Consider the following 22,198-nt stretch of genomic DNA (forward strand, 5'->3'; position numbering starts at 1 on the left):
GAATATGTTTGGTCAGAAGGAGAAGCACTAGTACCTGCACTAGTACTCACAGGAAACATAGGGCTAGCATAGTCAAACCAAACCAAGCATCACAAAACTCAAATCTCATTATCAGACTGTTTGAAAGCATGGCAATCACCTAGCACAACGTTAAATGAACAAAGCATCTTATGTTGTGAAAGGGCCATGCCAGCAAGCTTAAAAGCTGTCAGCTGAATCATACCAGTATCAGTTCACAGAGTAATGAATTATACACTGTAGCTACGCATTGCCTCTCTGACACTGAGCTACTGCTAAGAGTCTCTTCAGCTCATATTAGACAGGGAGCTGTAACAAAAGTGCACTGGTCATAACTGAGGGTGGAAAGACTATTACCTGAAAGAAAAAAAAAAATACACCAATGCTATTTATATTGCTTCTACAGTCTTTGCAAATCATGGTGTGACAGTAGGCAATTACAGTCTACCAAATACTTCAGGTACTGTTCCTGTTTACTGATTTGCTAGCCTGCAGAAGAGACCAGCATGAACATCAAAGGTGCCCTCATGAACTCTTGATGTCTGTTTTGTTAGTTATGGTATTAAATAGGAAGAGGATGCAGATATGCCGCTCAGTCCTCTTCCTCACCTTTAGAGGATAACACAAACATAAAGGTATGCCAAAAGTTCAGGGAAATGTTATTTATTTAATCAGGCAGGGAAGGACAGGGAGGAGCTTTACACAAAAGCTGATCTTCTGAACCCACAAGAAAGTCAAGTAACAGCAGTTCACAAAAATGCATTCAAGGATGATACAATTTCAGAACTAAAAAAGAAGCGAGCACCATCAGCTGACAGGAACAGTACAATTCCTGCAGTTAAATTTTTGAGTCCTCAGCAACGTTTTGGGTAACTCATTACACTCAAGACTGTTTCTACCAAAATATTCTTGGGCTGATCAGGATTAAGCAGAAAATTATATTCCTCCACATCACCACAAACAGCAAATCAGTGCACAGAATACTTCTCATTCTTTCCATGAAGAAAGTTTACCACTTAAAAGTTTAAAAAAAGAAAAGTCACCACACTTACAATAGCAGCTCTCCAGAAGAGCAGTTAACAAAGAAAGAACTAATTCAATCCAAGCACTAGTTGGCTAGTTCACATCACAGACCTGCTACGGTTTGTACCAGTTGGGGTGGGCTTGCGAGGAAAGGGATAGAGAAGCACCCTGCCACTGCTCCTCAGCAAGGATGCTGCATGGACACTTGCTTTCCCGCTCATCCTGCTGTATGTGACATGGAAATATAGCTTACAGGACTATTAATCTAGCTGCTAACAGCACTATATTTACTGAAGAAAACAAACACATACATTTTTCACCATGTGTGTGTTTGTTTGCTTTCATGTAATAGTCTACTTGCACAATGTTGTCCTCTTGCCTAATCAGCATGATAAAAGGAGCAGCATGAGCAAGTCCCAGTTCTACTGCTTCCCTCTCTCCTAAACTATGAAGTCAATTACATAAATCAAGACATTTTAATGTAACACAACTGTGGATAAAAAAAAAACTTCTAAGCTTAGTCATGTTTTGTTTTTAGGTTTTCACAATGCAGAATATTATTAAGTATAACAAAGTGGGATATCCTATGTATTCATTCAGCAGTTATTTGAATTATCCCTAGCATTTGTTCATTGCTTCCAGACTTAGGGAATTAGACAGAGAAACACAGTAACAGCTTGATCCTGAACACCATTAAGATCCCTTTAGTGAATCCTCCCACTCTCCCTGTGGGCAAGGAGTCACCAGTCCCATTACAGTCCTCCCCACCTAGCCTAACAGCAGGATAATTCTATTCTGACCAGAGGTTATTGAATATAAATTTCAATTAGCATAATAAGTGAAATCTGCTGTAAGAGTAATTAATTTGTTAAAAGTCAAAGGTTAAAGAAGGTACTGCGAAAGAACTTTTTTTGGGGGTGGGCTTTTTTTTATTATTTAAATTAGTAAGACAGTTCACCCAAGGGACTGAGGAGGGGGGGGGGAGGGAAGGACATTTTTCCCAGCTGGTCTTGGAAGAATGTTCACCTGAGTGTCAAGTTTAAAGAAGGGGACCTTCTAATCCTGTCTGTCTGCCATTATAAGCACATGTGAAACCTGCTATTAAAGATATGAGGACATTAACCGTGCTCCCCTTGCATGTTATTACTGCATGCATCTGCATTAGGCATCACTAAAGATGTTCCAGATACTTATATACCAGTAGGAAAAATAAAAGCCGCAAGAAGCAGCTACCCCATTAGCAGGCAATCTGGCAAGGCCGCTGTTTTATTAAGCAGCAAGGAAGCAGTTAAAGCACTCAGCAGTTGATTCCAGAGGTATTTCATTCAAAGACATTAAAATAAATCTGATTATGAAGGTAGTAATGGCATTTTGTTCTTGTTAAGTCCAATTCATAGACAGAACAGCAATTCCATGGTTGGTCCCATGATTACTTCTAAACATTACTATATGCTTATACAATTTCCATTATTACTATGATATTTTTAAGGAAAAAAATTTAAGACAGTAAGTTTTTAAAGAGCACCTATATAATTTAGAAACCTCTGAATAACATTCAATATGGACTTCAGCGTGCTGTATTAGCAAAGAGAAATTCTTACCAGTCTGAAGCCACTTTTGATGACAGCCACAGTTCACACTACTTTTGAAAGTTTTATCAAATTCTCTTTCCTCTAAACTAAGCCTTCGCAAATCGGGACCCTTTTTCTACAGTACACAAAGGCAGTGTCACTGATTTCAGAAAGACTCTCTAGTGCTTCAAGTCTATCCTTGTCCAGCTAAGGCCTACATAACTGTTTACAAAATATAATTTGATGGCCACACCTAACTTTATTTAATGAAGAGCTCTGGAAAAATGCTGTCAAGACTGTTCCCTCCAGAATCCATTCAGAAGATGCAGATAATCAGACCAATACTTTTATTAAATGTCTCAAATGGCCCAGTTAGAACTTAAAAGTTCACAATTACATGCCACAAGAGGATTGGGGGTGAGGGAAGAAAGTCTAATCAACTTGGAAAGACTTCAGTTTTGAAGAAAGAAAATTAAACAGCTGGAAAAGCCTTCATGGCTTAACATGCTCTCCTGAAAATTAAAAGAGGATGTGACATTCACATACAGAGGTATCAATACATTTACACTTAAATTGTGGGTTTTAAACTCTTTTCCAAGAGGCAATCTGATTAAATCAGAAAGATGGTTGCATTGCTTTGGAGGCTTGCATTTGAAGTCAAAACCTATCTACATTAAAGAGAAACCATTAAGTCATTGCAGAAATCATGGAGAATCTCAATATCCATAATCTAGAGAGCAGTGGATCAGATAAGCAGAGGACCAGACTAACCCTGCATTGACGACTGACAAGTACATAAATGGAAATACAAAGGAACAGTTTCTTATGTCTTACATGATTTTCAGGGATTAAAGACGAACCATTTACTGAAATGTTTTTCCTTAGGCCTGTCTTCCAATTCTGACAATGCCCTGAAGAGAAATCCATCATGACAGGAGCTACAACACAAAGGGATGCAAGTTTAACAAGGGTTTTTACATTCCATGGGGGAAAAAAGAAAGAAAAAGAAATTTCAAGGAGGGCTTAAAAAAAAAAAAAAAAAAAAACACAAAACCAACTCAAACCAGCAAACACTCAAGCAAAATTTTAGTCAGTTTATTTTTTTTCCCCACAAAGATGTTGGAATTCAGGCTCTGGCTGAAATAGATAAGAGGACTAGCAAAAATGTGAGTAGTCGTCCTTACAGAAGAACATTCAATACCATTGGCATGAGCCAAATGCTGGCACCCAATATAAGCCAAACCGGCCTGTGGGGCCTAGAACAGGAAAAAGCAGAGAAGAGGTGGGCATAGTTACTTTAATAAAAAGATTAATAATCATTATCATCCTCATCACCACCACATATCACCTGCAAGGAAGTGGCCTCATATATAAGCACACTATTCCAAAGAACATCTGCTATCTCAGAGACACACAAGGTAAAATCAAAACAAACCCCCGCAAAAAACACATACACAGTTGAGTCAGGAAATCTACATAGCCAATTTTGTGGCATTCCATCACAAGTAGCTCCCTATCCGCCCTCTGGGGGTTAAAGACCCCCTACTATGAACACTGTAAGACACCAGGCTTCAAGAAAATATAAACCCATCGGAGAAAACACTCTACTCACTGCTGTGCCCTCAGTCACACACATACACAATGGCAACACAATGGTTCTGCTGTGTCTAATGCTGCCTGCCTTCAAGGGGAGACAAGAACAGGAATTAGCCCTGTATCTTCAGCAGCCATAAAAAGCAGAAAAATAGTCCCTCTTCTCCAGGCAGCATTAAAAGGAAAGGACTTGAGCTTCTGATGAAACTCACATTGCTAATTCTTTTTTCCACAAACTGCTCCAGTCACTCAAGTATATAAAACATTTGGAGTGACTAGAATGCTGCTCCTATTCAGCCCAGTGGTAAAAGACTGTGACTGATACAAATGCAGAGGAAATTCTTGAGAAAAAGAAGAAAGTCAAGCAAAGATGATGTAGGAAGGTCTGATCTGCCATTGCAGTGTCAGACAAGAATGGCCACAGGAGACCTCTGTATTTTAATTTATGCTCTCTCAGTCTGTCTGACGAACAGCAGCTGTTGCAGCAAGAGCAGAGAACGCATGGCTGTCAGCAAAGCAGACAGGCGGGCAGTCCTTATGCCTGCTACCCTGTGGGGAGAAGAAAGATAGGAAAAGATTTCCCCAGCAGGGACCCCTCACTGCAAAAACAGATTCTGGCTGGCAAGAGCAAAAGCTGTCCTCTTCAACATGCCTCAGCAGTATTGGTATGATGCAGATGGGGAAAACCAGAACGAGGAAAAAAAAAATATATATATACGCACAGACATACCTGTATATATAAAAAACCCACATCCTAACATACACTGTTTACAACGGATTTTATTAATGCTAGCAGGAACCACATTTTCTAGCATTTACACCTTTGGGATTATACCTAGTCTAAAGCATTAAATCCAGTTTGCAGTATGGGCTTGTTTCTCATTCAGTAGAAGTTATCATATCAAGATCAGGATACAATTCAGAATACCATATACAGCAAGCACTAAGCTGGGGAGGGGTGGTCAGACAGAGAGGGAATAACTCTTTGTTGCTGCCAAGAAAACATGAATTAATCCAATTACTTCATACCTATGTAACAAAACAGGAATAAAAACCCCCAAAACAACACACAAACACAAACTTAAGAAAACCAAAACTATTCAACCAAACAAAATAACTTTTCTTTAAACACTAAGCCTTAAAGCGTTCTGTTCCATTGTCTAAGTTTTCACTAAAGTACTCCTAAAATAGATCCCCATGCAGCAAATAAAACATATTTCAGGATGAATAGCTACTGAACTGTTTTCTCAGGCCTATGCATTTTTTTATTAATTTTTTAAAAAATATTTCCTATAGCAACAGAATTTAGACTAAAGAGTTGTTTACCTGGAAATCCAGCTCCCAGTGGGATCAGATCATGGACCTGGGGCCCTGGAAACATGGACTTACAAAGGCATTCAAAAGCATTTGTTTATTATTTCTTAGTGAAACAAAGAGTCTTAGACTCATGAAAACTTCTTTATTTTTTTTCCCCTAAGCCTAGTAAACTAGCTTAAATCTGAAGTGTACCTTCTGTCTCTGCACAGTCAGATAGCTTTAAAGCATCTGATATTTTGGGGCCAGAATCATTATATTGCTACCTTGCCTATCTCTTGTCTTCTCTTTGTCAGACAGTAAGTAGCAGTAGTCATCCATGACACTTATGTTCTTCCTCCCTTCCCTTGACTATTATGCAAGTAAACAAGAAAAGTCTCACATTTTATTTATCAAATGTCAAATGCTGTGGTATAACATAAGATGACTTCTATAAATTTGTCTTGATTAAAGAATTTGCTTTGGCTACAATATAACCTTAGGGATTACAGGATGTCATGCTTGTACAGCACCGATAACTCTGCTGTACTGTCTGGCCACTGGCTTCCTTTATGCAACCCCTTAAGATCATACTCTTAACACAGTATGTTTCTTCCTTTTGGGAGGCAAGGGGGAAGAAAATGAAAAAGGACAGAACTGCGGGCAATTGTGATCCTACTTAAAAACTGCTAACTACATACCTTGCTGTTAAAAATGGCCTGGGCTGAAAATGGTTAATTCATTAGAATTGGAGAAGCTGTGTAAGGATCCAACTAGGTCACCATCTGGAAACTTACAGCTCCCTCTTCCTGGCAGCAAGCTTTTTTGTCTGTGACATCCAGCTGTAGTTGCCTTGGACTATAGTACACTTAATTGACTTCACACGCCTCCGACATTTGTAATTCAACCATCTGAACTACTGAAAAGGAAGGTATCTATAATTTGTTTCTTAATGGTATAGTGTGGAAAAGTCAGGGGCAGGGTATGGCAGGGAGCAGAGAAAAGGTGTTTCAAACTATATTCCTGAGATGCAGGATTTTCACCGTGGTTCCACAGAAGCTAAGCAGATGAGCATGAAAGTTAATTGACTCCAAGCTGCAGAACACTCTTACTACATGCCTGTTGGAACTCCACTTGTCTCAAAAGTAACCCAAAATTAACAGGGAAAAGGTACAACTAACAACTGGACGTCACATACTTCAGAAAGTTAGAGATTCAAGGACCAACCAGACAAATCAACAAAGAAAACTCAATCTAGAGATACCAAGTACAAAGATCCTAATTGTGGCTCTGAGAAGTTGAGGATTCAGAGCATACTCCCTAAGAATTATCACTATCTACCTGCCTTGTTCTTACACTTTTCATCATCTGTCTAGTCCTGGCCTCTGTTCTAAGGATATTTACCTTAAACAGACCTTTTGTCTGGCCCAGTATAATCACTGGTATGGTCTCTTTGTTGCATTTCGAAAGAGGTTCTGTGAGGACTGTCTTGACAGTGCTGCCTTATTTTAGTTCCTTTCTATATGATGAAACACTTCAACCCAAATGTTATGTTAGATGTCAGGGAGACAAGAAGGGGAGCTCAACTAGAACACCTAACAGCACATCACCCACAAAAGCTTCAAAACAGCTTTCTGTCCAACCCTGTGCAAGTTTTCATTCTTGCATTGCATACAAATCCAAGAAGGCTCTCATTTTAAATACAAAATGCCCCTTATTAAAGGCAAAACACTGATTTATTAGTGTAGCTATATCTGAATTTAAATGAATGTTTTAATTCTTCTATATATTCTTATTAAAGTAACATGATTTCTTGAAAATTTCAGAGCCACCTTTAAAAAAGCTCAAAAAATTAATTCCAATACTCACTTTGAAACTTAAGTATTACTCCTTTTGCTCCAGTTTCTTTACCAACAATTATAGCTTGTTATGAACATTTCACAAACAATAATTTCATAACCTCACCCTATTCTCCTTCTGAACACTGAAAACTCATTTTGAAATTTCCTAACAGTTTACAGAGACCACGAAGTCAAAACTGCTGGCATTATATCAGGTTAAGTCAGAAAGAAGAACATTAGACAACACATTCACCCCAAAGCTCAAGAGAGAAAGAAGAGAGGACGCCTTTACCACTCTTCAGTGAAGTACAGTAGAAATAACCATTCCAGGCAAACTCACAGTAGGTCATACCAGACATCTTTATCTGTATTAATTGTTTAGCTTCCATAACTTCTGTAGTAACTGTAGCTCTGCATTTCAACATACCTTTCACTGAAGTTTTCCTAACTCGGTCTGGGGTTGATCAAAGGTATTAGACCTTGAAAACAACAGGGCAATGACAACACATCCACAGACGTTAAGAGCTAATTAAGATGAAATATTTCCAAGGGACAATACATTGTTCAGTCTACAGTGCTTTTTTTCAGATTTAGTCCATCCATATAAATGACTAATTAAATATTAATTAGAGGGTTAGTGTTTGAGATGGACAGCACTCACAAAAAACCAACATACAGCTTTAACTCAAGGCAGTTAAACCTGTTAGGTGTTTCAGTGGCAAAATGGTCTACTGATTGCCCCCATTCGTATCCTCACCTGAGTGGATTTCTTTTCTTCCCATGTCACTCATCATCCCCTCAGTTGGTTTATGAAGCCATATCTTACACTGCACACTGGCACACAAACTGTTTTAAGTTGGTTTTGCTGGCAAAGATGCCAGCTTAAAACTCCCTCTTTGAAAAAAAACATCAAACCTCCAAAGTACCTTTGAATTGGCATGGGATCCCAGCCAGAAATTAAAGAATATTCAAAAAGATGTCTTTTAGCACATCTTTCACACCATACGGAACACAGCCCAATAATATTTAAAAAAAAAAAATGTTTTAGGTATTTAAAAGTTGTCAACATCCACGAGGCTAACAGAAATCAAGACTACACAACCTTCAAAGAAACATTTTTTCAATTCCTTACCACTAAAACTTATCTTCAACTTGTTTAATAGAGCTGTAGTTGGATTGATATATTGTTTCTTCACACACTAGAGGAAAAAAAAGTAGGATTCTTTCCCTTAGGGAACTCCCTTGCACTGAATGTAGTCAAAAGGCAAGGCTCAGCACATCTCCTCCAAAACCTTGGAGCAAATTTTGTCTCTGTAGGTTAATGTTGCATTTGAAGGTACATGAACATCTAGCAAATTAAGGATTCAGTGCAATAGCTTGAATAAGTTCTTCGTCTCCCTTGGTGGTATGATTAGTCTAGAAGTAGGGAATGTTAATCTTGCTTTTTAAAAAAAGCCATCAATAAGAATCAGTTTTACATTTCTTTAAAGCCTTCCTTAAAGGCAAAAGGAAAGGTGTTTTTTGCTGTTTACTTTTAATAGTATTGAAACCACCGGTATTAGCACAGACTATAACTATCTCCTCATATTGCATTAACAGAAACTGCTGGAACAACCTAACAGTAAAAAATAAATGCAATATTCATCAAGTTCTGAATTTAGACAGACTGTTTTTACCTTTTCCTCTATTAATCACCAAAGCATAAACAAAACTAGTCTGAGATGTTCAGTTCCCATTCAGCTATAAACTGATTTTCAGGCTTGATTTATATACACAGCTTCTTTTATGCTTTGCTTACAGAAATTCTTTTATCTGCCACACTAGCTTACTTGATAAGACACCATTAGCAATAATGGAACATATTTCTTGCAGAAGCCATTATCTTTAGCCTAAGATGTTGTTAAAGTTCAGAAGCCATTAATAAAATGTGGTGATTTCTTATGTGGCTAATGGTAGACCACATAAGTAGTGGTACTTAACAGATGAGCATTAGTAGCTCCATTGGACACAGATTTATCATTAAGTTGCTGCTATTATTGTATGTGCCTGGCAAAAGCAAGACTCAGTACTCAATACAGTACTATGCATCACTAGTTATAAAAAAATGACAGCAATGACCAGCTTGCTGCCCAGACTGGTGGCAATGCACATAGCCTGCAGAAACCACTGTTAAGTGATATTTCAGCACATGTAAAGCAATTTCATACAAGCACACCTCTACTCTACAACTAGAGAGAACACAGTCACAATTGTCTGCTGTGGATGAACTCAATGTGCTTTAACAGCTAAATTCTCTCAGTGCTACAAGTATCAGAGTCACATATCACTCCTATTATTGAGGGGAAGTTTTCATTTAAACAATTAAAATGGTCAGACAGGGTACTTACTCCGAGACACAAACTAGCAGAAACACTGCCTGATAGGCTCCACTGTCTCTGCCCGAGTTTTTTGGTTAGACTAGTGTATCACCCTTTTTCTCACCTCATAACTACTTAGGCAACTGAAGTAATTGCTCTAGCTCTTTTGATAGTCTTTTCAATGTTTTGTTTGGGGGATCTCTTTGGGCTTCCCCACCCTCCTCTTTTTTTTTTTTAAAAAAAAAAAAAGACAACATTGCATGAAAAGCAGTTACACAGCTGCCACCAAGTGATTCCCATTGAAATCAACAGGAGCTGCTCTTATGCAGAGGCCTGTAACAAGGGCCCAAGCATTTAAAGCGCTGAAAGCCTTTGTGCTCTATACCCTAAGTGGATGAAGGCAAGCTATGCAGGGGGCTCATTCAAAATTAATGCTACATCAGGAAGTGGATGAGGGAGAGGGAAGGCACTTAATAATTGATCCACAGTTTGTTTTCTGTGAATTCTGAAATGTCTTTATGTACACGTTTGTTTTGGTTTGCCTTTTTGTGTTTGGTTGTTGTTTTTTTTTTTCAAGCTAGAGAGTTTTTAAACTAAAGTCCCACTACAAAACCAGAGTGAAATAATGACAAGAAAACTCCCAAAATAGCACTTTGATAACAACAACTGCAGAAAAATATCTACCCAGAAGGCAACACGAAGATGGAATAGAAAATAAGGCAGGTTTATTCAGATAAGGCAGGTTTATTCAGATAAAGTATGACTATCTTCTCACTTTTAGATTACCTTCTCAAAGTTAAATATCTTCTGCTTTATGAACAAGTGGTGTATTCCCCAGTCCTGCTCTTCCTGTAAAAAGTTACAGGTTTCTCTTTTCTCCACCATTTATACAGAAGTCCAATCCCACCCCACAACACAGACAATGTCCATCCTTCCAACTTATAAAGGCCTTTAGGCTCCTCAAGCTAGGAGTCTAACCCTGCTCACATGAACAATTTTGACAACACAGCTACACCAAAAGTGTTCTACCTTGCTCAGTAAGAGTCATCTGCACTCATTTCAAGGACAGGTTACAGTGGCAAATTGGAACAACATAGCCTTTTAGAGACCAATAATGGTCTGACCCTAGTACACTAAGGAGATTTTAACAAATAGTACTCACTAAAGTTTTGATAGGTCTCCAAAGATACAAAAAAAGGAGTCCCACCAACTCTCAACTTAAAATACTTAGGACTTTACAGTATGCTTCTAATTAGTGTAGCAGCAGCAACCACCAGCAGCCTCTTTAAATTTCAGTCCTGTACTCCAGCCTCAAGTAACATCACTAAGACCTTGTGCTTCAAAAGCAACAAGCCTTCCATGTGGTTCAAACAGTAGACACAGCACATCCCTCAAATCTTTGCTGACCGCGCCAGTCTCTACCATGCCCCACACATTCCACCTCACCTGCTTCTACACAGCTCAGTCCTGCAGCAATTGTATATGAAGCTGAAACGTGAAATTCTTTACATCAAAGTCAGAGTTGCGTGTACAGTTTTCATATTCACCAGTCTTATAATTTGACACATGGAGTAAAGAAGGATTATTTCTGCAGATATTATTTGAGAGGCCTTGTACCAACACTGAGACTTGCTGTTTCAAAAAGAGATGCTTGTGCATTACACTGAAAAAAGGCACATGTTCATGGACAAAAAGTTTTTTGGCAAATGTAACAAGCGCCTTATAAAATGGTACAAAATAAGCCAGTGCTGGTTGGTTTTGGTTCCCCCACACATACACTTCTTCCCACTTTCCTGTGGGCTGGTGGCTGGACACCTGTAACACAGCCAGCAAACTGCCCCTGTAGAAAGCCCTCTCAGAGCATGGCAATGACCATGCAGGAGTTCCTGTGGGCTAAGAGCATAGAAGCTTTCAATTCCAGGTGACAGGGGTAAGAACACATAGAGACACAGAGCGAGACACAAAAAGGGCTACCTTGGAGAATGGAACAGAGAGAACAGCCTCTGCAAACTGGAATAGAGAACAAACTGAAAGGAGGGCAAAAATCAACAAGAATCAAGTATTTATAAGAGACATAGTAACTCATCCAGGCAGTAATCAGCTGCTATTGACAAGAAAACCACAGATAACAGTGGAGTTGAGTCTATCATTGCTGTCATTTATTAGGCATGACATTTCAAATAATATATGAAATACTGGATCACAGCGAGTTCACTGGAAATCCAGTGGACAAAGTTCTGGGAAGGTTGAAGGCAAAAGCTACTGTTGCCCACATCTGTCCTTTTGCCTCTGTTAGAGGCTAGCAGCTCTGCAGAACAGCTGACAGGGTCATAGGACAATGCCTCCAACAGAAGACAAAAATGGCCAGATGGGAGCCGCAACTCATTCACCTGCTACAGAGGCAAAAACCTTTCAGTATCAGTTGCATCAAGATTCCCACTGGTTTTCTTTAATATGCAAAGCTATTACTGCATCTGCTCAGGAGCTACTTCCTCTCCAACAGGTATGAGAGTGGTTTAGGAAAAATGAAGGAGAACAGAGGCCAGCAAGGATGTAAACCAGGTAAAAATGTAATTGGCTTGCATTCTTTAGTCAAACACACTAGTTACTTGCATGGAAAAGATGTTGCAGAATAAAACATTGATTCAGATGCCACTACAAACCTTTAGACTAGCCAGGCAATGGTTTTGCCTGTGCTGAAAATAACAGGACATCTTGTTAAAGGAAGGAAACAGCTTACATGTAAAAGAAAGCAAAGTTTTTAAATCACATTCAGCCCCACGTAGCTGAAGTGGGAACACTACTGGTGACCATGCCTGACCTGTTCTGCTGCTGCTGGGAGAATACAGATAGAGGGAAGACCATTCCAAAAACCCCTTCTTTCCATGTAACAGGAATTAGATGGGTTTCCAGTGCCTTCAAGTCCTGCTTTTCAGCACATAAGTCAATGAAATTCTCTTCTAGCAAGTCAGGAATTAATTATTTTTTATATATATAAATAAAATAATGCTGTCTTTAACTATGTACGCATACATATATAAATGTATTTCCAACATTAAATGCATACTAACATTTTGTTTGCAACAAAGCCAACAAAAAGGATACTACTTGGGAATGGATAATCATGGCAAACTGTCTTCAGAGAGATCATTTGCCACCCCTTCCAATAGGCCACTCCAATGAAGTGCCTTATTACCGGGAGTGGCAGGGTGTTTGGAATAACGTTTATGGGAAGGCAAAGAAACCAGAGAGGTAGATGAGGGAGCTGTCCACTTAAAATTAAGTTCAAGTTAAGTTCACATTATAATAAGCTTGGTAGACTATCACTGTTCTTTCTTTCTCCAAGATCACTGATCAATTAGGAGAAAACAGATAACAACCATAAATCTTACTAAAATAGAGGAAATCAAACTGCACTGGAGGAGCGTACCAAGCAGCACATACATCTACATAATAGTCCTCACCGGACTGAGCTAATTTTTAACACATCACAATGCAAAACCATTTTACCTAGAGTTGAAACAGGCTGTGCCAGTACAATCAGTTTAAGTTGATCTATACAGGGAAAAGAGGAGACAGTCCTACCATCTTCTCATACTTCATTCTTGCAACCAAACAGCAAGTCAATAGAAATTGACATAGATGAGAGAGTTCTCAGTCAGATCTAGTAACTGCTATCGGTCCACTAAAGTTGTACTAACACATTTGGTTATGTAGCCTTGTGCCAGCCTCAGCCATTTGCAGCCCCCTGCTTTCTTTCTGACACCAGAATTTGCAAGGCAGCACACCAAAACTAGTCCTGAAACCACCGCCATAACCAAGGCAGAAAGCGGCCCTGCTACAGAAACAGGTCTTTCCAGTCATTCCGAAAGGAAAAAAAAAAATTGAGTTAGACTACTAGGAAAGCAGCAAGGCTTCACAACCCCCTGGATGCCCACAGAAAGAGAAAGAAACAAGAGGATGTTTGTGATATCAAGAAATACTGATTAAAAACTAGACCTTAGTTATTTTTTTTAACTGCAATCATACATATTTTATATTTATATATACATATTTTTATAGCCTTCACATCAGTCATATGGCTGAATTTTCATCTAGAAATGAATTACATAACTCCTTGGAAAACAGGGCTTCTAATTTTAAAAGTTTTTACTCTTCTTTTTTAATTATTTTAATTACCTATTTAATTATTGTTGGACTGACTGAATTCACACTTATTCCTTTCGACACACCCACGTAAACCAGGAGTTGGGAGGACAACTTCTACAAAATTCTCTTTTACCCACATGGAAAAGGGAACCCTTCTGTTTTTATATTTCAGTAGCAAAAATAAAAATCTGAAACCCTTGCTTTGTGATTATTAGAACACCCCATTATAGTCCCAGTTGAAGTGGCTGAGGATGCTTGCTCCCCCTCTTCCTCATTTGCTGGTAGGACCCAATGTTTTGAATTGTCACCTTTTCCAAATTCTGTTCTCCAGTCTGAAACACTCTAACCACATGGCATTGCAAACACAAACTTGAGAGAGTTCTTCCACAAGGTGAGACGGTTAATTGAACCGTGGCATGAAGCAACAAAGCCTTTGCCATACATTATCTGTGAACTTTTTTCCTCAGTGTCTCTGCTTTTATATATAAGCCATTTACAGCACATAGAGGGAATCCCCTTCAAGCTCTTTTTAATCAGAGCTGGTTAGAAAACAGAAGGCAGCAGCAGAAATGTGATTCAGTGAGAGGGAAGCACAGAGAACCTAGCCTCAGAAAGGAAAATATGTGCCCTGCACATGGGTATATAAAGCAAAGGTGTCTGACAGGGAGAACCTGTGAGGCAGGCTCTGACAAAATGATAGACACCAGGTGGATCTCCTAGGGGTGACACCCCAACACGGTGTTACTGCATCTTTGCTTGGGGCACCAGAGCTCAGCTGAGAGAGTCTGCCCTCCTGACACAGATGAAGGCCTGACATAAAATAGTGTTTCACGTTATGGAAGATTTGCCCCTAAATCAAAGTAAATTAAGCTGGACTCTCATTAAACGTAAGCTACTAACACTAGGAAACACTCAGTAGGCTGAATTATTGCAAACATCCTTGCAGTCTCATTTATATCACACTCATTACCCTGTAACAGTAGCTTGCTGGAGCTATGACAGTAGTTATGCAGGTTTTAATTCATTAACACTATATGCAGGAAAACAAAACAGAAGTCTCTATAAACGCAAAATATTTCATGCATCTAAAGGCTAGATATCTCCTTTCAATTCTATATTTGAATACACTACTACAAAGAAACACCACTGTTAGAAATAATTTTACTTGCCTATTGAGGAGAAAGAGAACATATTTAGTCAGAAATTCCTACAATTCTTTGATTTTTCCATAAGAAGTTTTGCTGTTGAGAAAACCAGGTGGCAACACGTACAGAATAGGCATACAAAACATAATATGTATTTGCCTCATTGCAAAAAAAAAAAAAAATCTTCCATCACCACACATCAGGAACATTGCTTGAAATGATTTTCAATATTATTTGATGTAATGGAGCCTTCACTAGGAGCAGAGGGATTTTCAAGGCCTCGAAGAGGCATATTGATTTTTCCCAGTTCTGTGGGAAATTGACAGTTCATTCATAAGATCCTCTGTGTGTGCTGAAATACTTATTCTAAATGCTGTCCAGAGGAAAGTGACTGGAAAGTTAAAACATTAGCTGAAGAATATGATGTGGAAATTGATGCATATTAAAATAAATAAATACTGCTACTGCCATTTGCCTCATCTATTTTATATAGCTAAAGGAGTAGGATCTGACTGGTTTTAGCACCTCCGCAAGTCAGACCATCTGGAGGTTATACGAGACCACACTGAGCCAGAGTTTGATATCAAATCAAGTACCCCTGACTGCAAGCCAGCGTGCTAGTGACATTTTTAAATGCCAGTGTAAGGGGAAGGCTGGACTGCTCTAGATCTTTGAGTACGTTACAGGAGTAGCTACACTCTGTGCTAACAGGGACATCCATGCATACCAACCTTATACCTGTGCAAAGTCCTGCTGAAATCAGTGGAAATCTATATCCATAGTGATCTGCAAGAGGGGATATTTTTTGGCAGAAGCAGCAGCACAATCACAAAAATTGGGATGTTTCCCAAACTCACACAATAGTACAATGGAAAAGAAACAAATTAGGCCTCAAAGCAGTCAAGAATAACCTATGTTTTCCTGGATTTTGCACTGTAAAGCTGTAGTAGAATGCAGTTCAGCACCTTGGTAAAAATGGGTAAGTGGGGTTTTTTTATTTTTTCTTTATTGCATTGCAACATATTTCCTAATTTTTAATGGGGGAAAAAATATGGAAACTGGTACAAGAGTACAAAGTCACTATGGAATGCTAGCTAATGAAAAAGTCAGATATTTAGAAGAGTTAAAAAAGCACTTTAATAGTTAATGCTGACAGTAACTTCTGGGTCATGACTAACAGAGATGGGTTACTTCATGAGCTGTTCAGCTCCTTGCTCCTGCCTACATCAATAAAACAATTACAGTCCTGTTGACAGCCTACTAGCCATGCATTTGCGAAACATGCTGTATATTTTGGGAAAAGCAAAGTATGAAGGCTGATTCTATTCTTACAGTGCTGTAGTTTAAGACTGAAATTCCCTAACTGGCAGAATTAGCTCAGGAGATTTCTTTGGGTCAAAAATATTCTCTCTCACCTCCAGTTGTAACTGGAAGCAAAATATTATATTCTAAATGCTTACAGCAAATCTTCACAGGTTACCGCCCTTGGTTAATGGAGTATAAACTGTTGAAGTACCTAGACTGAGCATTTAACAACACATCAGCTTCTTACTCCAAATTTATAAGTTGTAGTAGCCCTGGTGCCAAAAACAGTTTATAATGCATTTTCAACAAGAAGTCTATTTGTAGGAAAGAGGCTCAAAAGAAAAGGAAGCATTGTTTCACTAACTGTAAGCCCGGGTTTCTTATCCTCTACTAATCATTAACTATTGTGTCTTACAGAGTTTAAGGAATAAAGAATAAATTAAGTTTGCCAAGAAATACTTCAGGATTGCAGTAATCTATGGAACTAGGTTTAGAGAGTGTTCTTTAAGATTACATACATAGTTTCAAACTCCTGTCCACTGGAGAGGACAGAGAAGTTCCTTACACTTTTCTTCTTTCCTGCCCACAAAAAAAACCCAACCAAACTTCTCCTTCACATTTTCCATTTGAAAATTAGTCTACATCTATTGCACTACCTGATATAAGTAATCTTTTTTTAAAAAAAACAACCAAACATGTTTACTGGGTTCCCATTTGGGAAAAAAAAAAAAAAAAAAAAAAAAAACTTTCTTCCCCAGCATAGGTCATGCTTACTTTCCCTGTGTGCCTATTATATACTGTACTTGAATATATACATACATAATAAATACAGTAAAGAGTTTCTCATGAAAAGACTGTCTTACTGAATACAGGTAACATGTCTACGTTCAAATTCAATGTTACAGAACATAGATCTGTTGCCTTTATTAAGAAAACATCAATATGCAACAAGGGGGATAGGACTAGGACCAAAGATAACTTGTTTTCACACATACAAACGTTCATAAAATGTTTCACTTGCAGAATTATTCTGTTGGGGCTTCCTGTACTCTGGGTGCCATTCATATGCATCAGCTTTTCTCTGATTGGGACACTCAAGATTCAAAATTAACTCTTTGAGACAGATGTGCCACTAGGTAAAACTTAACTATGACAATTCAATCAAGGTGAAAGACTGGTAAATACATTTACCAAATTCATCTTTAACACAGAATAAAAGTGCGCAAGCTGCATTTGATAGTTCCAGTAATATTCACTTGAACTATGTTGACATCAAACACAGGAAGTCGCACAATTAGATTTTTCTAGTTCTTGTGTCCTTATGTTTCTTCAATCTTTTATAAACTAGAGACATCAAATAGCTTAAAACAATAACATTTACAAACACATAGTTTTGACGACACAAACACATAGGAGAAAGGAAACAGCTTCATCCATGTTCCTCATCTATTTCTTTTTGTATAACCAATGACACAGTCTGCCACAAGGGAAGGCAGGGCAAGGAAAATTTTTATTCCAGGAATGACCTGTACAAATCTGAAATAAGTCCCCTGGAGGCAGCTAAGTTACTGTATTTTTATATGCATTTAAAAGACTGGGGCTACATCTGCTGAAAGACACACTGAGGAATTCAGGAATCCCAAGCTCACAACAATGCATCTATTTCATCAACACGTACATCACCGCCTTTCACTGTTACAAAACATTTGTGTATTTTCCCAAGACAAGCATCGTTCTGTTTCTGGCAAGACCACTTGTCAAATACTCTCGAAGTGAGCTGTGCTATTAAGAAATTTTAAAAAAAAAAAAATGTTTCCACTTCCACTGCAAGGGTATTTTCCCAATGCAGTTTTTTTAAAGACCAAATGCTACAGAATACATTTGAAAACTGCATGGGACAAGCTTCACATTGATTTTATTTTTTTTTTTTTTTAAACCACTGTGGCAAGGGAAAATTACATAACCAAGGCCACCTCCGTGGATATCTGAAAACCAGCTGACATCAGAAAATGATCTTCTGCCCCTTTGAAAACAAGCTATCAACAGCATACAAAATTTAATAAGCAGTCTATTTGTTGTCCCTTAAAGGTCAGTGCACTTTTCCAACACTTTTCCCATAATACACTTACATAACTTTATTCAGTTTTCTTTCCAATATCTTCCTGTAATTCAGAAAACTATTTAGGCTCCCATATGGTTGCCATCAAAACCAGCAGATGCCAAGCAAATTAAAACACAAATTATTACTTGTAATATGCTGATGTATCATAATTGCAGCATATCTCACAACTTACAGTGAATTATCAGATGACACAAAGAGTTCTGAAGTGTCAATGCTTTCTATACATCCGTCCGATTAGGCTAGGGTCAGTGGAATCAAGAGTGGATTGAAATTCAGGGTTAAAAAATAGTATGTATCTACAGTTTCCACCAACTACAATAAAGCATAGAGAGCAACTCAAAACAGGTCTTGGAACTAAAAGTCAGCTTAAAACTTCTTGCAAAAGTAGAAGGGGAAAGAAAAGGAAATGGTTCTTGCCTTTTGGGAAGCAGGGTGGCCTAGTTTTACTTTTTGCATTGTACCTTTGACATCATTCTACATAGCAGTCCAAGGGCGAAGGGGAGGAGAAGGCATTGTTTGTTTGCTTTCTTTAACTACAGAAAAATGTTGTCTATTACCTTATATTAAGGCTGCAGCTCTCATCTAAATCAGATTACATTATGGTTTACCTAGACAAAGACATAAGGGTCATAAAAAAAAAGCACTGCCTATTCCATCAGCCTAGAAAGGTAGCAAACATAATGTGGTGCTTTCACAAGCTAGTCAAGTTAAAGCACAGGTGTGCCCTAATGAACAACCAGCAGAAGAATGTCATCTGAGGAATGGAAAGGAAACATAATAATAAGTTCTATTTTTTTATTTAGATGTATTTGTGCCTATTTGGTCTCATTTCCCAAATCTTACTTTGGCGATTGCCAAAAAGGCTTTCCTTTTCCACGAGAGCATAGTAATCCCATAAAGTAAGTTTTTCCGAACAAACACTTCCAGCGTATTTACCCATTTTAATACTGAATTTCAAAAAAAAAAAAGCCTGCAAATATACCTAAATCATTAATTATGCATAGACTTAGTGGATAATATTGTCTTCTACAACAGTATGAAACACATAGACAAGAACACATTACCTGGGGTGGTACAAGACTGAGAGCATACTGTTACCTTTAGTTACAACTACATATACAGCATTAGAATGCAACTTTCCCACATTCATTGTTCTAATAAATCAGTTGAATTTTTTAAGAAAAGAAATAACAGACTAGCCCAAAACCAGAAATTGACAAAAAGGTCTGATAACTTACTTTGCCCATATTCTGCGGCATATAAAGTCTCCGATTTTTTGTAATATCTTCAGTTTAAGTAGCATGTACAATCATTCCCCACATAATTTCAACAGATCTATAACATTCCTCTGTTCAAGGAACTGACAATTTTCTTGTCAAAATCATTACTCTCCCAATTCAGTTCTCTTTATTTTTAGTCTTTTTTTTTTTTTTTTTTTTTTTTTTTTTTTTTTTACACGATGCAGAACAGAGAGTATTTTCCCATTTGTTTACAATAAAATTTTAAAAGGTTGTGTTAAAACCACTACATAACGCTGCTCAGGTAGAAGATTCAACAAAGGTGTTCTACACATCTCCAGGTTCACAAGATCCCTGGAGAGCATCATGGGGTTAATACGATAACCTTTTCATCATTTCAGTCTACTTACAATGACTATATTCGTGGCTATTTTTGATTATCACTTCCTGTGAACAGTCAACCTAACTTACAATTTTCATTTACAGCTTTTCTGGCACAGTTTCATGACAGACTATTGAAGGGTTTGCTGTTAATTCAGTAAAAACAACATTAAAATGTATTCTACAAGAGTAACTGCCTATGTTTTCACTCCAAATTATGAAAGACATGGTAATAAGTGCAGGCTTCCTAATAAAGAGATTAGAATATTCTGAAGAAATTACTAAACTCTTATAAAGTACTTTGTGGATTTCAGGAAGTTTAGCCAAGGACACAGATGAGACAATTAGCATTTTGCAAAAAGGAAAATCTGTAAGCAAGGGCCACACATCAAGCAAATGGCAGAGTGGGCGATTCACTCAGCTATGTATACAGGGTATATAGCTTCTTATAGACCAAAGTGCCTGAAGAAGCAAGATAACATGTTTATGTGTATTCCACCATAATCTCCCTCTTTTAGTCCAAGGACACAACACACAAGTGTTCCTCACACTTTTCTGCTCCTTGCTAAAAAAACATCTGTGTTCACAGCAACATATCACAGAATCTTCAGAGTTGGAAGGGACCTCTAGAGATCATCTAGTCCAACTCCCCTGCTAGAGCAGGATTGCCTAAAGCACATATGCCCAGGGGAATCGAAATGAAGCAACAGACAAGTGAGAAGAACCATGGCAAACTCAACCACTAAAAACTGCGCAAATAGTACGATAAAAACAGCTACTGTAGGGTCAGAATACTACAAAGCTTGCAACCACTCATCTCCACAGGTTGGTCTTATGCCAAGTAAACATTTACATAAAACTGCAGTCAACTTCACTCTAGCAGCATACTTTCTTGATTAAGGAAAGGTATTTCACTATAAACATGTCACTAATCAAAACTCCCATCCTTCCAAAACATCCTCTTCAAGCATCTTTACTTTCCAGGAACACAGACACAAGGTTAGCTATGAATAGCTGCTAGCCACGTAACCAGCCTCTATTCTCACAAAGGTGATAATGACAAGCTCAATATTAGTCAGAAGGTTTCTCTCCTGTATTCTTCCCCACCTTCAACCATAAAATTTCAAGGTGTTTCCCCCTGCGTCCCCAATTCACCTTTTAGTCCAAAGAAGCCACTATAACATATGTACTCAACTTGTCTTCAAAGCCCCTCAAAAATACATTCACCCTACCTGGGTTTGTGCATGTTTCTCATTGCTAAATGGAGTATCTCATGAAAAGAGGGGAACTGTAAGAGCCTTCATTCAACTTTAACATTCTAAGCAGTGATAAAACCTCATAATTTATGTGAGTGTGAGAACGCTCACCCCCTCCCTGTGGCTACAAAATTTGGCATATACATCCAAAACCAGCTGATTCTCTTTCAAACCCAACACATTGAGAAGATGCTAGAAATACACTTATATGCAGGTTACATTTCACTATACAGTTCTGCCTACTCTATAGCCAGTGCTAGAGTGTTGCAATAAGATACTGTGCAGTCAGGAATCCCTGCAAATGCCCAACCAAGCCTCCCATGGGCTAGCACTTTAGGGATGGGTGGGAATACTGTTTCCTCCCTTCTCCCTCCTATTATTGCTCCTACTACTACGTGGTAATACCTAATCATAATAAAACCATGCCATACACAACCTCGTCATTGTGTAATCACTGCCTTAAACAGCACTGTTCAGAGAACTTAAGCTGTGATTTTTTTTTTATTTATTATTGTTTTTATTTACCAGGGATATCAGCACAAACACATGCAGATCAATTCGTTCTCCAGGCCTGGGTGCTTAGCTGCTCCCTCCCCCATCACAAAGCAGATGAGGGGGAAGGAAGGAGGGAGGAGGAAAAAAGGAAAAGAGGGGACAGGAAAAAAACAAACAAACAAACACAAAAAAGCAAGAAATCCTCTTCGCACCTACAACAAAAGCAATTAGGAGAGCCGGAAGGGATGAGGAACCGGCAGCCTGCCGAAGGTGCAGGAATGCAGCACGCCGACTTGCCCGGGAAAAGGCTACCCGGAGCCGGGCGGGGGGCGGCCTGGAGGCTGCGGGGGGAAGGCTGAAAAACGGCCTCCGCGCCTCGCGCCCCCCATTCAAACCCCCAACCGCCGGCCT

General features: G+C 38.5%; 1 protein-coding gene across 1 annotated transcript in view; it reads right to left on the bottom strand.

Annotated features, from left to right (window-relative positions):
* Nucleotides 1-22,198, bottom strand: part of TSPAN5 (tetraspanin 5) — an 82,313-nt gene that overhangs the window by 59,816 nt on the left and 299 nt on the right. The gene's annotated exons all lie outside the window — the stretch shown is intronic.

Source organism: Rissa tridactyla, chromosome 5 (genome assembly GCF_028500815.1).
Source record: "Rissa tridactyla isolate bRisTri1 chromosome 5, bRisTri1.patW.cur.20221130, whole genome shotgun sequence".
In the NCBI taxonomy this organism is placed as follows: Eukaryota; Metazoa; Chordata; class Aves; order Charadriiformes; family Laridae; genus Rissa; species Rissa tridactyla.